General features: G+C 38.2%; 1 protein-coding gene and 1 pseudogene across 2 annotated transcripts in view; both read right to left on the reverse strand.

The window, feature by feature from the left end:
• LOC311077770 (sialic acid-binding Ig-like lectin 14) overlaps positions 1 to 18,049 on the reverse strand; it is a 54,632-nt gene that overhangs the window by 2,963 nt on the left and 33,620 nt on the right. The gene's annotated exons all lie outside the window — the stretch shown is intronic.
• On the reverse strand, positions 21 to 16,672 carry LOC311069506 (B-cell receptor CD22-like; annotated as a pseudogene). The gene is made up of 7 exons (XR_014609568.1): positions 16,615 to 16,672; positions 8,599 to 8,946; positions 8,252 to 8,500; positions 5,905 to 6,159; positions 5,545 to 5,802; positions 5,190 to 5,451; positions 21 to 271 (listed from the first exon to the last, which is right to left on the reverse strand). The product of XR_014609568.1 is annotated as a B-cell receptor CD22-like (transcript).

Raw genomic sequence — 18,049 nt, forward strand, 5'->3', positions numbered from 1 at the left:
TACAGGAGTGTGTTAATAAAAGCTTCACCTGTGACAGTTACAGCGTGTGATCTCTGAGATCCTTGTTGATTGTGAGCCTGACAGTAGAAGCGTCCACTCTGTAGTGCACTGAAACTCTGTCCAGATCCAACAGCTGAGGGTTCATTCTCCTTAAACCAGCTGAAGTTCAGAGCAGGAGGGTTTGAGTCACTGATGCAGTTCAGAGTCACTGAATCTCCCTCCACTATTACACCAGATCCACTCATCAACACTGAGACGTTTCTGGGACGGTCTAAAGACAAAAATGAAAATTCACAACACATATTAGAAAATTATGATTTTTATTTATTTATTTTTTTTTTTTTTTTTTTTTTTTTTTTTTAAAATGCGGGACCCTTGAGGTTTAAATTAGTTGGTCATGATTAAGTTGTTTGAGGGGAAATGGGTTTGGAAACATGTTATGCATGAGTGTGGATAGTGTATGCCTGTGTGTATATATGAAGTGATAGCTGCAGGGGCAAAAGCAAAAGAGAAAAGAAAAAGAAAATATATAAACTTATAGAATGGAAGGGTTATGTGTCTGGTAATGTACACGGCTTGTAGTTATGGTTGTGTGGTATTAAGAAATGTCTACAACAGGGACCAGGCGTCTTCAAAGGCTGATATTTGCTTCCTTCTGTGTGCATTGTGTTTCTCCATTGAAATGTGTTCTGAGATTAAATTTGTCCAGTGATTGATGTGGCAAGATTTCTTTGATTTCCAGTTTTGGAGAACTACTTTCTTAGCGACAGCTAGAGAGATGAGCAATGGATTCCTGTATTTTTGCGGGGTATGGATTTCGGAAAAGTCGCCTATGAGACAAAGTGTTGGTGATGATAGGATTCTGTGGCTCAGGATAGTGGACAGTGTCTCAGTGACTGTAATCCAAAAAGAGTGAACTGGTTGGCAGTGCCACATGGCATGCAAATAGTTGTCTGTGCTACCTAATGTGCATTGTGAACAAATATCGGTGTTGTGTAGGCCCATTTTGAACATTTTACTTTGGGTGATATGAGTTCTGTGAATGACTTTATATTGTATAAGCTGAAGGTTTGTGTTATAGGTCATGAAAAATATGTTCCTACAGATTTGTTCCCAGTACTCAGGGTTGGAAGAGACGGCCAGGTCGGTTTCCCACTTGGTTGTTGGGAGTGTTACTGTTGTGTTTTAGTTGGAAATCAATGTATATAGTTGGGAGGTTAATTGTTTGAAGTTATTAATTTTCATAATTTCTTCTATAAGCTGAGAAGGTTGTAATGTATTGTTGGTAAGTGTGGTTTTATCTTTAATTTGAAGTCTAAGTTGTTGATATTGAAGGAATTGTTCTCTCCCAACCCCATATCTCTGTGTGAGTGTGTTAAATGACATGAAATGGTAGTTCTCAAATAAGTGGTGAAGGTGTATGATTCCTTTTTGTGCCCATGTGGGGAAATAAAGAGGTTTGTTCTGTATCATGAATTCTGGGTTGTGCCAGAGTGGGTTTTGTGATTTGTTTCGTTTTCCACCAGGCTGTCAGAGTTGGATGGATGGTAATGCGTTGGCAGAAGTTGGATTTCTTGATTGATTGTGAGAGGAAGGGGAGGTCTTCAACTGGGATATTTGTGCATTGGTTTTGTTCCAATTCCAGCCACGGGTAATTATGCTTGTGTATATTGATCCATTTAACTAGGTACTGTAATTGATTTGCCAGGAAGTAGTGATGGAAGTTTGGTGCCTCAAGCCTAGGGTTGCCAACTGTCCCAAATTAGCTGGGACGTCCCGCATTTTGGGTCTAATTTATTTGTCCCGTACGAGACCTCCCTTGTCCCGATTAAATAGACTACTACGCTGATCTAACCACTGACTGATACAACAGCAACACGACACTTGAGAATGATCACGACACCGCATCATCCAATCACAGTCCACACTCACGTGCATCAGACCATACGAAGAATAACAAACTCTAAAATAGAATTAATTATTCTTTTGGGACAAATTATTGTTTGATTTGCGAACTGAATCCTCTGCTGTCTGGTCGCTCCCGGTTCGATCCGGAGATTCCGGACTCGCGCTAACGGCAAATTCCTTTCACTGTCCGGCCGGGTTTTGATTTCGGCAAATCAGTTTTGGTGAATTCAAACAACGTGATTATTGTTCATGAGTCCAACATCCAGCCATGCAAGAAATTGTCCCGCATTTTTCTTTTCTGAAGTTGGCAACCCTACTCAAGCCCCCCATGTGATTTTTTATTTTGTAGTGTAGAAAGTGATATTCTGGTTTGTTTTTGTTTTTCCAATAAAATTGTGTTAAGAAAAATTAAGAGTTTTGAATCAATTATCTGTAGGAGTGATGGGGATCATAGAAAAAAAAGGTAGTTAATTTGGGGTAGGGTTTTCATTTTGACAGCAGCTATTCTTCTGATGAGTGTGAGTGGGTGTTTAGACCAGCGTTTATATTCGTCTTCAATTTTCTTTAGGAGTGGAGTGTAGCTGAGGGTGAAAAGCTCTGACAGCCTGGGGGAAATCTGAATCCCTAGGTATTTGATGTTGCCTGTGTGAAGGTGGAGGGATGTGTCCTGAGCTCCAGAATCCCATGCATCATCCCATGCATCATCCCATGCATCATCTGAAAGTGGTAGTAAAATTGACTTGTTCCATTTGATAGTGTAATGTGAGACAAGGGAGAATCTGCTGATAATATTGAACGTTTCTTGAAGTGATACTCGTGGGTTCTGTAAATAAAGTAAAAGATCATCTGCATATAAACTGATTTTGTGTTGTACGTTGTCTACCTGAATTCCTTTGATTATGGTGTTTTGTCGTATTGCTGCTGCGAGCGGTTTAATGAAAATGGCAAAGAGGGAAGGCGAGAGTGGGCATCCCTGTCTGGTGCCCTGATGCAGTGTGAAACTCTGTGAAGTGATACCGTTAGTGGTGATGGTGGCCCTGGGTGATGTGTACAGTATTTTAATCCAGTAGATGAACGACTCTCCAAAACCGAACTTGTGAAGTGTATTGAATAAAAAAAGACCAGTTTACCTTATCAAAAGCTTTTTCTGCATCAAGTGAAATGATAATGGTTTTCTGTTGTCTTTCTTGTGCTATGTTAAATAAATTAAAAAGTCTGCAGACATTATCTGTGGCGTGTCTATTTTTTATGAAGCCTGTCTGATCTGAATGAATGAGTGTGGACTGTTTCTATTCTGGCTGCTAGTGCTTTGGTGATAATTTTCAAGTCAGTATTCAATAGTGAGAGAGGTCGGTAACTAGAAGGGTGAGATGGATCTTTATTGGGTTTTATCAGTAATGTCATGGCTGCTGTATTCATGTGTGTGGGTATGGTAGATGACGTTTTAATTTCTATAATTACTCTGTTGAATAGTGGTGATAATATGTCCCAGAAGTGTCGGTAGAATTCAGCTGGGAATCCATCTGGCCCGGGAGATTTATTGCTAGGAATTTTATTGAGTGCTTTAGTAAGTTCATTAAGGCTAAGGGGTGCGTCTAGAAGGTTGGTTTGTTCTGCAGTTAATTTTGGCAATGTCAGACTGTTTAAGAAGGTGTCGATTTCTGATTGAGTAGGTTGGTGAGTGGGGGAATAGAGGTTGCTGTAGAAATTCCGAAATGTGTTGTTTATATCCTGTGGGTTTTGATTAATGTTTCCTGTGACGTCTAAGATGGCTGGGATGATTGATTTCTCTTTCTTGTGTTGGAGTAGATTTGCTAAATATTGAAAACCATTATATTTCAGTTGCTGAATTTGAAGTTGTGTTTTTTTCTGTATGATTTTATCGATTTGTGTTTTGAGGTCCTTTAATTCCTTCTGTTTTGGTTCACTGGGAATTTCATTCGTTAGGAATTAGGTTTTTTGCTCTAATATATTTTTGCCAATTGTTGTTGCTGTTTTTTCCTATATGAAGAGTATTTATAGACACTTACGAATGATTAGTGAATTGCTGATAAGAAATAAGTCGATTCTAGATGAACATTGGTGGACTGTAGAAAAATATGAATATTTCCTTAAGAAAGGGTTCCTCATTCTCCAACTGTCGCTAAGGCCATAGTCCTCCATATATTGCTTTATTATGTCAGTGGAGTGCCAGTTTCGTAAGTTGCCAGAGGTGCTTGAGCGGTCAATTGTAGGATTGATGACTGTATTGATGTCTCCAGCTATGATGAGGTTGTTTGAATTTGATAGTATGGAGAAGAGATTGTGGAAGATAGAAGGATCATCATTGTTAGGGCCATAAATGTTTGCCAATGTAAATGTTGTATGATTTAGAGTTACATTAATGATGATGAATCTACCGTCTGGGTCCATGATAGATTGGTTTAGTGTGAAATGAATGTCTTTATTTATTAAAATAGAGACACCTCTTTGTTTGCTGTTATATTTTGAAGAGTATATTTTGTCAAATTGTGATTGTGGAAGATAGAAGGATCATCATTGTTAGGGCCATAAATGTTTGCCAATGTAAATGTTGTATGATTTAGAGTTACATTAATGATGATGAATCTACCGTCTGGGTCCATGATAGATTGGTTTAGTGTGAAATGAATGTCTTTATTTATTAAAATAGAGACACCTCTTTGTTTGCTGTTATATTTTGAAGAGTATATTTTGTCAAATTGTTTAAAATTAAGATGTTGCAATTCTGTGTCTGATAAGTGTGTTTCTTGAAGTAAGCAAACATCAGCCCCCAATTTTGTTAGATGATTAATTACTTTAAGTCTTTTGGTTTGGTTACGGAAGCCGCGCACATTCCATGTTATCAAGTTAAGTGGTTGCATGTGTGTATGTCAGGTATATCAGAGTTGTGGACTATCAAGTATATAGTTTAAGGGCCATATGAAGTGATAAAGAGAAAAAGAGAGTGAGGAGGGGGAGAGAGGGATAGAGGGGTTCGATTGAGGGAATATGGCGTGAGTGTTTTTTTTTTCTTTTTCTGGTCAGTATTGAGTGGATGTGTGTCATATCTCGCATAACATGTTTTCCAGCGTTTTTACTTGGGGTTGAGCTTAGAGGTAGTAGTGGTGTTGAACATAAATACAAAACTAACAAACACACTGGACAAAATGACTTTACACATATAGACAAAGACAAACAGAGTCAAGACATAAATATTCAATATACAAAGAAAATTATGATTTTAAAGTTTTTGAACATTGTGCAGGTGATCATTAACTCACACATGACGTTTAAAGTCACAGCATCAGAGTCTTTCTCTCCATGTTCATTGATGGACATTGATGGACTTGTATTCTCCACTGTCATCAGAGCTGATCTTTGAGATGCTGAAGATTCTTCCCGTTCCTACAATCGTTCCTCCTTTAATCCAGCTGAAGTTCAGAGCAGGAGGGTTTGAGTCACTGATGCAGTTCAGAGTCACTGAATCTCCCTCCACTATTACACCAGATCCACTTACCAACACTGAGACGCTCCTGGGAGGATCTGTAAAGACAAAAAGTGTAAAATGACATGCAGTGAGACAAATCATTGCACAAATAATCTTCCAGAACTGGTTAAAAATAGAGGCAGACTTACACATGATATTCACATTCACAGCATCAGAAGTCTGAGATCCATATTTATTTCTAGCAGAGCAATGATAGTCTCCGCTGGCCTCAGACTTAATATTAGTGATGCTGTAGGTTTCACCAGATTGCAAAATATTCCTTCCTCCTTTAATCCAGCTGATTTCTGCAGGAGGGTTTGAGTTACTGATGCAGTTCAGAGTCACTGAATCTCCCTCCACTATTACACCAGATGGACTGATGGACACTGAGACGCTCCTGGGAGGATCTAACACAGAGAAATATTGATATCATTAACAATCATTTTAAACTTAACATCACAGATGTTTAGAGGATTAATATCACAGTTACTGAACCATCATTTACTCACACATGACGTTTAAAGTCACAGTATCAGAGTATTTCTCTCCATGTTCATTGATGGACTTGCACTTGTATTCTCCACTGTCATCAGGGCTGATCTTTGAGATGCTGTAGATTCTTCCAGATCCTACAATCGTTCCTCCTTTAATCCAGCTGATTTCTGCAGGAGGATTTGAGTCACTGATGCAGTTCAGAGTCACTGAATCTCCCTCCACTATTACACCAGATGGACTGATGGAGATCACAGGTTTCACTGGAGGATCTACAGATGTCAGGTAAAAGTATTTATCAGAGACGGCTGGTGGAAAATGTTCTAGGAAAGGCTGCAGTTGCTTATTATTGGACAATTTCAGCAAACATTGCAGTTTAATTTTTCACTGTTTAAGGCTAAAACACATCTCCCTGTACACTGTAAAAAAGAATACATTGATTTTATTGATATCTAATCAATAAAATTAAGGCAACAGATTACAAGCAATATTATTAATTAAATTTAGAATTGAGTAATAATTAATCAAATTAATTCCTTAAAAGTTAACCATTTAAAATGAGTAAAATTTACAAAATATCTTTTATTGCCATTATTGAAGACACCTGGTGTTAACAAGCAGAATCACTGAAGGAGAAAACCATAATTAAAGTTACCATTGTGGAGATCAGTGTGTGTTTTAGTTGGGCTCTTGACCCTTAAATTATTAACTTTAAGTTTTGTTTGGCTGCTGTACCTGAGTTATAACAGCCAGATAAACAAATAGAAAGGGTGATCTGATTGTGTTGGTTGTGTTTTTACATAATCATTATTTCACAATCATTTGACCTGAATCACTGAACTCATCATCTGATCTGAGTTTCTCTTGGAGTCTGATAATACATCATGGTGACATCAAACTTTATTCTTTTCAATAAAACTTCAACTTCTAAACCTCTGTTAATTCTCAATAAGAATGTTAGTATGAAAGAAATAAAGTCTGGATTGTAATAAGTGAAGATGCTGAGATCCTGAGAGATCTGGTAGTGTTTAATGTTCTGTTGGGGTTTAAAGTGTTTCTGTATGGTGTGTTTTGTGTGTCACCGTTGTGTTGAAGAGCAGAGCCTGAGCTTCAGTCCAGGATGAGCAGAGAAACACTGATGATATGCTGCATGTTGCTTTATTTAACAGACAGTAACTGTGCAGTTGCTGATGCAGTGACGTATAGTCACAGCAAATCATGCATGTAATTAACTGCATGTTTTTCAGTAAAAAAATCAGAAAATAAATGTGAAATAACTGTGTTTTAACTGTGTGTTTCTGTTAAAAAAAGATTAATGAAGATTTCTGTAAATGTATTTTGCACTTGTGTATATTTGCACAAATGTATATTTTTCATTAATTTTACGGTTTTTGTATGGCAGCCGTTGCTGACAGTCACTTGACAGTTTTTTTATGGGATTTTTTTACAGTGAAGGTGTTTGATCGTAATAATTCAGGAAATAGCTGTAAAATAACAGTGTTTTTCTGTAAAACATTTAAAGAAAATTTCTGTAAAAGTTTTTAGCTGACAGTCATTTTATTTTTATTTTATTTAAAGATTTTATTTTTTACAGTGCAGGACGACTACAGTTCATGGATGCACAATTCATGGAGATTTAATGGATGCACTGGCCGAAAATTCTGTGACAAATTTTAGGTTGATATTGATAGGTTGATGTGATTTTTTGAGCGCAGTACCAAACTTTTCCACTAGATGACATCCAGACTCCTCTGGTGACCATATAAGGACTCTTCAATTTCCATATATGGATTGAGTGATCTTAACCATATATTTCCATACTTTAAAAAAATATATTTATGAAGTAGACATCCTATTCAGAAGTAGTTTGGGAAGTAATGTTAATATTTGATTTGAATTCAATCTCTAAAACACATAAAAACATACGGAAAGAATCAGAGCATGTGTTATAATTCGGCACCACATCTTTAGAAAATCAGTCGCCAAATATGAAAACTACAGTCTGAGAGCTTTCAAATGCTATATAGTTTGTCAAGATTACTTCAGTTAGACTAAGATATTATTGTTATAAATGTATAATGGCAAGTGTCCCACGGGTGTTGGGGAGAGGCAGTCTTAAAAATAGTGGTTAAAACATTTTTATAAATCAGAAATGCAGATATTTAGTCTTTGCAATGTGTGAAAAGTATTGATATTAAAAGTTCATTATTTGTACCTGATTGTAATTTTTTTTTTTTTTTTTTTCATAGTGTTATTTTTGGGGAATTTAATACAATTACGGTCAATTTGACCTGGACCACACAGACTGTAACCAGAAATCTAAAGTGCATGACGGTTAAAGAGAGAAAGTCAATCTGCACTCACACATGACATTGAGCTGAACAGCAGGAGAGATGTGAGTGTGTCCGTCTACAGCACAGCTATATCTGCCTGAATCCTCTCTTCTGACTGGATTGAGGGAGAGTTTGTTACTGTATTTATTCTCAGTTAATATCTTCTGTGAGTTTCTGTACCAGATGAATGTTGCTCTGTCAGTCAGAGCGCAGCTGCTTTTACATCTCAGAGTGACTGAATCTCCCTCTGTCACTCTCTCAGGAGACTCCACCTGAAGATCTGAACACAACACACACATTATATCTAGTGCTGCTGTCATACACTGATTATTATTCAACATAATGCACAGAAGAAGAGATAAAGCTCATCAAAGTCACCTGTGACAGTAAGAGTCACTCCTGGATCACCAGTATATCTTCCACCAGGTTTATCAGTGATGAATCTGAAACAGTACATGTGTGAATCCTTCAGTGTCACATGACTCAGTCTGACGGTGCAGTTCTGCTGTTTATCTCCCAGATACTGAAGCCTCTGACTGTATTCAGTGTCCTCAGACAGATCTGGAAACTCAGCACCCTTTTTAATTGGGCCATTGGTCCAGAACACTTTCATGATCTGATATCCAGTAGGGTATGTATAAGTGCATCTCATTATCACTGTTGAGTCCTTTAGTGCACAGATGTGTGAAGGACTGTAACTCACACTCCAATCATCACTAGAAACCCCTGAAACACAGAATTCATCAAACTGTAAATGTTGTTTTATCTGTTATATTGGGCCATGAAAACATGACAATACTTTATTACTATTTGAAAACAGCGACTCATTACAGGAAATATAAGATAAATGTAAATAAATAATCTCAGTGTGAATTACTTTAAGACAGAGGAGTGAAGAGAGAACCAAGAAATCAGCCAAAAACAACAAGCTGCACAATTACAGTTTTTCTGAATTGCTAAAACACATTTCTTGAAACCATCACTCACTTTCTCAAAACCTTAAACACAAAAGCAAATGTTCAAAACTCATTCAGAGAATCTCTGACTCTTCTGGCAAAATCAAACAATGCTTTCAGATCTTACACACATCAGTCAATATTAGAAACACTACAGATCATTCGTTAGACACTACATGAAGAATGGAGAACACAGAATCCAAAGCAGTTACAGGAGAAATATTTATTTATTTATTGTAACAAAGTAAACAAATTTTGCAATTACATAATAAAGTAGTACTGACACCTGACAGTGGTGAGTGAATAAATACTGTATGCACTGCAAGTACTGTATAGTATTGCACTGAATATTGTATAGTATGGAATGTCTGTATATTCAGCATTTGCATACTGTGAAATACAGTGACCAACTGCAGAAGCCCAAAAGGTTACAGTAAAACACTGTAAATGAAAAGCATGTTACTGTAAAGTACAGTCAGAAGAGTTGAGCAACTGCAGAATCAAGGTCAGTGAGAGAGATTTATTCTGCTTCAGCTTCACGTCTTCATGTCGGTCCGGCCGGAGAATATCATCTCTGCAGGAGAAGAGGAAAACCCTGAAGCAGATCCAGCCTTGACAACATTCTCCACACCTTCCTCTTCCTCTTCCTCCTCGTTCATCACCTCTTTCACACACTCTTCCTCCTCTTATACACACTCTTCCTCCTCTTATACACACTCTTCCTCCTCTTATACACACTCTTCCTCCTCTTATACTCACACTCTTCCTCCTCTTATACTCATACTCTTCCTCCTCTTATACTCACACTCTTCCTCCTCTTATACTCACACTCTTCCTCCTCTTACACACACACTCTTCCTCCTCTTATACTCACACTCTTCCTCCTCTTATACACACTCTTCCTCCTCCAACTCACACTCTACCTCCTCTAATACACACACTCTTCCTCCTCTTATACTCGTACTCTTCCTCCTCTTATACACACTCTTCCTCCTCTAACTCATACTCTTCCTCCTCTAACACACACTCTTCCTCCTCTTACACACACACTCTTCCTCCTCTTATACTCACACTCTTCCTCCTCTTATACACACTCTTCCTCCTCCAACTCACACTCTTCCTCCTCTAATACACACACTCTTCCTCCTCTAACACACACTCTTCCTCCTCTAACACACACTCTTCCTCCTCTAATACACACACTCTTCCTCCTCTAACACACACTCTTCCTCCTCTAACACACACTCTTCCTCCTCTAACACACACTCTTCCTCCTCTAATACACACACTCTTCCTCCTCTAACACACACTCTTCCTCCTCTAATACACACACTCTTCCTCCTCTAACTCATACTCTTCCTCCTCTAACACACACTCTTCCTCCTCTTATACACACTTTTCCTCCTCTTATACTCATACTCTTCCTCCTCTTATACTCACACTCTTCCTCCTCTTATACTCACACTCTTCCTCCTCTAATACACACACTCTTCATCCTCTTATACTCATACTCTTCCTCCTCTAACTCACACTCTTCCTCCTCTTATACACACTCTTCCTCCTCTAACTCACACTCTTCCTCCTCTTATACTCATACTCTTCCTCCTCTTATACTCATATTCTTCCTCTAACTCATACTCTTCCTCCTCTTATACTCACACTCTTCATCTTATACTCACACTCTTCCTCCTCTTATACTCATACTCTTCCTCCTCTTATACACACTCTTCCTCCTCTAACTCACACTCTTCCTCCTCTTATACACACACTCTTCCTCCTCTAACTCACACTCTTCCTCCTCTCATACTCATACTCTTCCTCCTCTAACACACTCTTCATCCTCTTATACACACTCTTCCTCCTCTCATACTCATACTCTTCCTCCTCTAACTCACACTCTTCATCCTCTTATACTCATACTCTTCCTCCTCTAACTCACACTCTTCCTCCTCTTGTACTCACACTCGTCCTCTTATACTCACACTCTTCCTCCTCTTATACACACTCTTCCTCCTCTAACTCACACTCTTCCTCCTCTTATACACACTTTTCCTCCTCTTATACTCATACTCTTCCTCCTCTTATACTCATACTCTTCCTCCTCTTATACTCATACTCTTCCTCTAACTCATACTCCTCCTCCTCTTATACTCACACTCTTCCTCTTATACTCACACTCTTCCTCCTCTAACTCATACTCTTCCTCCTCTAACACACACTCTTCCTCTTATACTCACACTCTTCCTCCTCTAATACACACACTCTTCCTCCTCTTGTACTCACACTCTTCCTCCTCTTATACTCATACTCTTCCTCCTCTAACTCACACTCTTCCTCCTCTAACTCACACTCTTCCTCCTCTTATACTCACACTCTTCCTCCTCTAACTCTCACACTCTTCCTCCTCTAACTCATACTCTTCCTCCTCTAACTCACACTCTTCATCCTCTTATACTCATACTCTTCCTCCTCTAACTCACACTCTTCCTCCTCTTATACTCACACTCTTCCTCCTCTTATACTCACACTCTTCCTCCTCTTATACACACACTCTTCCTCCTCTTATACTCACACTCTTCCTCCTCTTATACACACTCTTCCTCCTCTAACTCACACTCTTCCTCCTCTTATACTCACACTCTTCCTCCTCTTATACACACACTCTTCCTCCTCTTATACTCACACTCTTCCTCCTCTTATACTCACACTCTTCCTCCTCTTATACTCACACTCTTCCTCCTCTTATACTCACACTCTTCCTCCTCTTATACTCACACTCTTCCTCCTCTCTTCCTCTATATTTCTGTGAAATATATTTACATTTATAACATGTAATGTAAAATATATGACAAAATATATGGTCATAAAATGTTTAGCTTGCTAAAGAAGGGTCGAAATTTCCACAGGCCACCAAGGGACAACTGGGGACAGCTGTCAACTCAAAAATAGCTGAACTCAGATTTATTTTGTTGTGTGTAAACGATGACAACTGTGTTGTAGTTGTGTTTAACTTTTGCCTGCCTGTGTTTAGCGTTTTGAAACATAAGTGCATCACAGTGAGAAATGTGTTTTAATGAGTGAGAAAGTGTTTTGAGTTTTGCAAAAAGAGTGCATGAGATTTGCAAACAGTGTTTTAACTTCCTGAACTTGTTTAATGTTTTACAGTAAGAGTGATTTATTCAACAAATTGGTTTAGGCTATTGAGAATTTAGTTCAGAGAAGTGGGTTTAGTGTTTTAGCAATTCAGAAAAACTGTAAATCCTGGAATATGTCAATATAAATATTTAAATTCACTTCCGAGAACAAGAGCAAAATATATTCACGATCTAGTGCTAGAGCAGGGCTGTGAACTGTCACACATTCAGCCTGAGACTCTAATCGACACGTTTCACACACTCTCATGTAAATGGTGCTTGTAAATGTGACGTTTTCTCGAAAGGGAACTCAAAAGTTGGCAGCCCTGTCCTACAGTGATCTTTTGATGAGCTTTGATGGACGGTGTTGCAGAAAAGCAGAAGTAAATGTACAGAGACAGAGGAGTGAAGAGAGAACCAAGAAATCAGCCACGAACAACATGACACACTCTCAAATAATGAAATATATGAAAAATAAGATTAAGAAAATAATCAAAGTTGATTTATTAAATACCCAATGACATCAAAATATTAGTTTTGTGGCTTTTAGTTCTTATCTATCAGCTCAGAGCTCATTTATGCTAGTGAACTCCTTTGACATGATAAATATTTAACATGTACACATTCACTTCTGAGAACATGAGCCAAAAATATTCATGATCTGCTGATACAGTGATTTTTGTCCAATCAAATGCTCTGAACAATGAGAAAGTCCCTCCCCCTAAACCATGTGACACTGACTAGCAAGTAGCAAAAGACTATTGGGGTGCTTCTCATTTCTTATTTGTGCATCCTCGCTTCCTTTCCTCGCGTCTCAGCTCCTCCCCCTGTAGGATGCGAGGAAAGGCTGCGAGGAAAGAAAATGAGGACGGAGGAATCGAATGTAACTTTTTTTTATGCATTGGAATACTTGATCACTCGAGCGTCACTTCATCGCGTCATCAGCAGCGCTCAAAGGATCTGCCCTTATGTTGTTGAAGTTTGTTTATTTAAGAAATTCATAATAAATAATAATAAAGCAAAATACCCTGTTGAAATATGTGAGATGTGTGGTAACTGCAAAGGTAAAGTATAAATTAAAATGATTGTGACCGATGTGAAGGGGGAGGAGAATTTATACGTGCGTCACGTTTAGTACACTGTAAAAAAATTACTGTAGAATTTACAGCAACTTACTGGCAATTTTGGTTGCCAGTAAGCCTGTAAATTTTACAAGAGTACTGTAAAACATCAACTACAATTTAACAGTAAAAATACAGCACTAACAAATTGCTGTAAAATTTACAGCAACTTACTGGCAATTTTGGTTGCCAGTAAGCCTGTAAATTTTACAAGAGTACTGTAAATCATAAACTACAATTATACTGTAAAATTATACAGCACACCTGTAAAAGCAGCAAAACAAGAGCGGCTGTGAATTTACAGTTATTTAATGTAAGCTTTACAGTATGTTACTGTTATTAATAATATACTGAATTAAAACCTGAGATAACTCACTTCATTTGAGGAAATTGGTCAATTTCCATTAAATATTTATACTGTGAGATTATTTCATTTGAATCCATTAAGAAAAAGACGTCATCAATGCATCAACAACTACACTCACTGCCTTTAAATAAAGCAACATGCAGCATAACATCAGGGTTTCTCTGCTCATCCTGGACTGAAGCTCAGGCTCTACTCTTCAGCACAATGGTGACACACAAAACTCAACAGAAACCCTTTATATCCCAACAGATCATTAAACACTAACTGGTGTTAGTATATGCTCCACTATAGCATTATGTGCAAAAACACATAAAATCACACAAAGCAAATCACAGAATTGTACTTTTTTATTTAGTAAATATGACTATATAAATATAAATGTGAGATTTTACTGTAAACAACTGACTTAAGCCGCTTTAGATGAAATCAACTGAAGAGAAAAGAAGACATTATCTCTGAAGATTTCAGCAGAGGAGGATTAAACAACTCCACAAACAGCATTACCAGCTTCACTTATTACTAACCAGACTGACTTTATTACTGTCATAATCAGAAGGTCTTTTTGAGAATTAACGGAGGTTTAGATGTTTTGTTTTTTTTATTGTTACCATGATGGTGATGAGTGTTGGCTTTAGCTGGGCTCTTGCCTTTGACAGTTCAACAATAGTTTTTCTCTGGCTACTTTACCTGTGTGTTTATAAGGCACAACAATTATAGCAAAAAAGCTGAGAGAAAGTGACTTGGTGTCTATAGCTCTGTAATGATGATGTCATCAATAGAGCTTACAAGGCAGTCCCTCGTTTTATTTACATGGTAATCTTTTTTCAAGCAATCATGTGGTTTATTTCATATGACTGATTATTAAGCAAACACATATGATATTCCACGGCATTGTTATAATTTGAACAGTTTAAAAATTAATATGCTTAGAAAGGTTTAAAAAACCATGCTATTTTCTCACACACAGACATCATCAATCGGCGTATGAATCTCAACAATGGTGACATTCAAATGAAAAGCTTCATGTTGCAATGTATGCTGGGTACCACCATAGTACATAATTCCCAGAATGCATTGCTGCATGCATAAATTATGTAGCTGAATTGTATTATTTTATTTTATTTTTACCATGTGCTTTTATTGTTGTTGTTGTTTTTGATGTGACTTTTTAGTAGCTTGATTTGTGATGTTCAGAGCATATCTGTTTATCTGAATATTTTGTCTGTCACCATTGTTGAGGTTCATATGCTGATTCTTGATATATGTGTGTGTGTTCCTGTAAATAAAGTTTTGTGATTTGTAAATATATAAAACACAAATTATCTGATCTCATGACATCATGCTGTAGTATGACTATTACAATCAATTTTTTAATAATTAGAGAACAGACTCTGGTCAACATCAGCATATCATCCACTACACATTGATACACCATCATCAATACAGAACCATCAACACAACAGTATGTTTTTCTTTGGCTTTTTTGCCATAACAAGTTTGTCTTACAAAGACATGGTTACAGCAGCTCAAGAAAAACAATTGTTAAAGAAATAAAGAGTCAAGAGGCCAACTAAAGAAAGCACTAATCACGATCATGGTAACTTCAAATGAAATATTGTCAATACATCATCAACATCTAAACCTCAGTTATTTCTTATTAAGTATGATTATGATTATCACTCCTCAGTTGATTTCATCTAAAGCTGTGGCTTAAGTCAGTTGTTTACAGTAAAATCTCACAGTCAAATTTACTAAACAAAAAGTACAATTTTGTGATTTGCTTTGTGTGATTTTATGTGTTTTTGCACATAATGCTATAGTGGAGCATATACTAACACCAGTTAGTGTTTAATGATCTGTTGGGATATAAAGGGTTTCTGTTGAGTTTTGTGTGTCACCATTGTGCTGAAGAGTAGAGCCTGAGCTTCAGTCCAGGATGAGCAGAGAAACCCTGATGTTATGCTGCATGTTGCTTTATTTAAAGGCAGTGACTGTAGTTGTTGATGCATTGATTACGTCTTTTTCTTAATGGATTCAAATAAAATAATCTCACAGTATAAATATTTAATGGCAATTGACCAATTTCCTCAAATGAACTGAGTTATCTCAGGTTTTAATTCAGTGTATTATTAATAACAGTAACATACTGTAAAGCTTACATTAAAAAACTGTAAATTCACAGCCGCTCTTGTTTTGCTGCTTTTACAGGTGTGCTGTATAATTTTACAGTATAATTGTAGTTTATGATTTGCAGTAATCTTGTAAAATGTACAGGCTTACTGGCAACCAAAATTGCCAGTAAGTTGCTGTAAATTTTACAGCAATTTGTTAGTGCTGTATTTTTACTGTTAAATTGTAGTTGATGTTTTACAGTACTCTTGTAAAATTTACAGGCTTACTGGCAACCAAAATTGCCAGTAAGTTGCTGTAAATTCTACAGTCAATTTTTTACAGTGTAGATAAAACTCTTCCGCATAGGATACACCTGTACATCCTTGCTCATGACTCCTCACTCCTCACTCCTCCATTCTCGACTCCTCGCAGTGCAGTTAGAGAATTGAGATGTCCTTCAAGATGGCTGAGCTCGATCGGTTTACGGGTCATAGGATGGAGGACGGAGGAGCGAGGAGACGAGGAGGGATATTGAGAAGCACCCCTTGACATTTCTAAAAGGAGCGTTTGACATGTTCAACACAAACTTCCTGTTTCAGAGAGAAATATGTGAGAACAGGACAGAAGAAAGTGCAGATCAGCCGCTCATGAGGCCTTAAATAAAACATCAGAGTGTTTCTAATGTGAATGTAAGAGAGACTCACCGTGAATCATGAGCAGAAAGAAGATCAGAGGAAGAGGAGGAGCCATTCTGACCCACATCAGCATAACTTATATCTATAATACAGCATTCAATTCAATTCACATTTATTTGTATAGCGCTTTTCACAATACACATCATTTCACAGCAGCTTTACAGAAAATACACGAGTCCACATTACAATTTAGAGTGATCTGTTATCAGAGGAAACTGTCTAAGTTATGCATTTCAGAAATGTACAAATTCACAGTTAGCTAAAAATGTATTAATTGAAACAATGTAATAATTTAAGGCAAAAACAATGAGCTCATTGAAGTAATGGACCGTTCGGTATTTATGGAATGGACCACCGGAGGAAAATAGGGGAGGGTCATGTCTTTTTATTCTTTGTTGAGGGGAGGGTCACCCAACTTTTGTATTCATGAAAACAGCAAAATTTCAAAGTGGCTTGTTTTGCGTATTTTTTTCCATCACTAGCAGATGGGTCTGACCCTACATAAGTTCAGTTTGGCGATGTTTGACTGTGTGCGCGCTTCGGGGCGTACACGCTAAGAAAAAGTGCATCATGTCAGAACAGAACGCCAATGAAATGTTTACCCGGCTGTAAGAATTGAGAAATTAGGAAATGCCGGACAGTCTGTTTGAAGAGCGACCAGACCCTGAGAGGACAAAGGACCTCTCTGGAAATTACCATCTGAACTCACCATGTGAGAGGCAAAGTCTCACCCCAGAACACATCTCTCTCTTCCCCTCTCTCCCTCTTCCCCCCTCTTCCCCCCTCTTCCCCCCTCTTCTCCCTCTCCCCCCCTCTTCTCCCTCTTCCCCCTCCCCCCCTCTTCCCCCTCTCCCCCCCTCTTCCCCCTCTCCCCCCCTCTTCCCCCTCTCCCCCCCTCTTCCCCTCTTCCCCTCTCCCCCCTCTTCCCTTCTTCCCCTCTTCCCCTCTCCCCCCTCTTCCCTTCTCTTCCCTTCTTCCCCTCTCCCCCTCTCCCCCTCTTCCCCTCTCCCCCCTCTTCCCTTCTTCCCCCTCTTCCCCTCTCCCCCCTCTTCCCCTCTTCCCCCTCTTCCCCTCTCCCCCTCTTCCCCCTCTTCCCCTTCTTCCCCTCTTCCCCTCTTCCCCCTCTCCCCCCCTCTTTCCCTCTCAGATCACCTGAATTCACCCAAGAAAATGAATAGTTTAATGTGAATGATTATCACAGAGTATTTTTCATGTTTGGTATCGTTTAAAATGTCTCTTCCAAATAAGTAAAACAAAAGGTAATAAGGTTTTTAAGAGTTTATGGATAACTGGCACACAAGGAGGGGTTGGCCTCTAGAAAAATGGTCTCCCTACACCCAAAGGTGTAAATTGAATGCAAATTTCCATTGTTAAAAGATGTTTCCTTAGTGAAAGAGGTCCTGACTATATCGAGCCGATCGAGCGCAATCTTACACGGCAAAGC

This window comes from Abramis brama (assembly GCF_963993115.1).
Source record: "Abramis brama genome assembly, chromosome: 2".
Classification (NCBI taxonomy): domain Eukaryota; kingdom Metazoa; phylum Chordata; class Actinopteri; order Cypriniformes; family Leuciscidae; genus Abramis; species Abramis brama.